The 1812-nt window shown below is 40.5% G+C and overlaps 1 pseudogene; it reads left to right on the top strand.

Moving 5' to 3' along the window:
• The first annotated feature begins 1417 nt into the window (after positions 1 to 1417).
• LOC134964684 (5S ribosomal RNA) lies at positions 1418 to 1536 on the top strand (annotated as a pseudogene).
• Positions 1537 to 1812: the final 276 nt, after the last annotated feature.

The following is a 1812-nucleotide window of genomic DNA, read 5'->3' on the forward strand; positions in this document are numbered from 1 at the left end:
TTTAAGAGTCATTTAATTTTTTATCGAAGATATATTGACGATATTTTAATTATCTGGGATGGTGACATGGAACATTTTAACCGATTTTTTACACATATTTGTACCAACGAAATGAATCTTGTTTTTACATCCAACGTGAACAAAGAGCACATCGAGTTTCTGGATTTGATTCTCACAGGGGAAAATGGAAGAATTACCACTAAAAATTACATTAAACACGTGGACACCAATAGTTATCTCCACTATAAGAGCAATCATCTGAAGAGTTGGAAGAATAACATCCCTTTTTCCCAATTTAGTAGAATCAAAAGGAATTGCAGCAAACCAGAGGACTGTCAGACACAGTTGGAATTATATACCAACAGATTCAAACAAAAAGAATACCCGGACACAATCCTAAAAGAAGCCATCACCAGAACCAACATGGTTGAAAGACCCCAATTGCTGGAATATAAAACAAGAGAGAAAAAGAAAGACTCCACGGCTTTCATAACCACTTTCAATCGACATGAAAAATCCATTAGAGAGTCTTTCAGGAACCATTGGAGAATACTGCTCATGGATCCCATCCTCAAGGAAATCCTCCCTCCTCACCCAGAGATAGTTCTTAAAAAATCACGAAACCTGAAGGACATTCTAGCCCCAAGCACGTTGAATACTGACCAAGACAGAGATCACACCTGGCCCAAATGCGAGGGCTCCTATAAGTGCGGGCGATGCAATGTATGCAGATATCTACACCCCAACAGAAAAACCTTTACGGACACGGAGAAGAAAAAGGAATACAGGATCAAGGAATACATAAACTGCAATACCCAATCTGTCATATATCTCCTGGAGTGTGATTGTGGTAAACAGTACATCGGAAAGACCAAGAGGCCACTAAAACTGAGGATACAGGAACACGTGAGGAATATTAAAAATAAAGTGGAGAGTCACGCTGTCTCCCAACATTTTACCTCAACACACAACTCCAATCCAGAAGCCCTTACGTTTAAGGCCATAGAACTTGTGAAATTAGGAGAAAGAGGAGGAGCTCTCGCCAATAAATTGTCACGCAGAGAGATGTTCTGGATATTCCAACTACAGACATCACAGCCAAAAGGATTGAATGACAATTATGAGATCGCCCCTTTCTTATAAAACACGGTATTATCTTTTTATTCATCCGCTATCCTTGTATTCCCTTTCAGAATTGGAACATCCACACCCCTACCCCCACATACTTCTTCCCCTGTCCCTCCCTTCCAACCCCCCCCAACCCCTTCCCACCCCCAACCCCCCAACCTCTCCGCCCCCCCCTTCCACCCCCCACCCCCACCTACTTCACTTGCCACTTCAAATTACTTAAGATATGTATTAAATTAATATATTAAATGTCACAAAGTGAAGAGTGTGGATCCATAAGGCACAACGTAGCTACAGTCATACCACGCTGGAAATGCCCAAACACGCCTGATCTTGGAAGCCAAGCAGCACTGGGCCTGATCAGTACCAGTAGGGGAGACCATCTGGGAAGATCAGGTACTGTATGATACAGTAATTCATAGTGACCTGAGAAAGGTACACACTCTATCTATATTAAGTACATAATATCACGAACCATATAAACACTGGTATATACTGCACTTATTAATAACTGCACTATGCACTTTATAATTAACACTGCCAAATTAATTCCTAAATATCTCTGCACACTGTCAACATTAGAGCCATCTCTGTTAACGAGCACTTGCACATTTAATGCACAAGCACTTTAAATGTAAATCTCATTATTGCTAGTCATAATTAAGAATTTGTTTAAATAAGCAC

This window comes from Pseudophryne corroboree, chromosome 9 (genome assembly GCF_028390025.1).
Source record: "Pseudophryne corroboree isolate aPseCor3 chromosome 9, aPseCor3.hap2, whole genome shotgun sequence".
Classification (NCBI taxonomy): Eukaryota; Metazoa; Chordata; class Amphibia; order Anura; family Myobatrachidae; genus Pseudophryne; species Pseudophryne corroboree.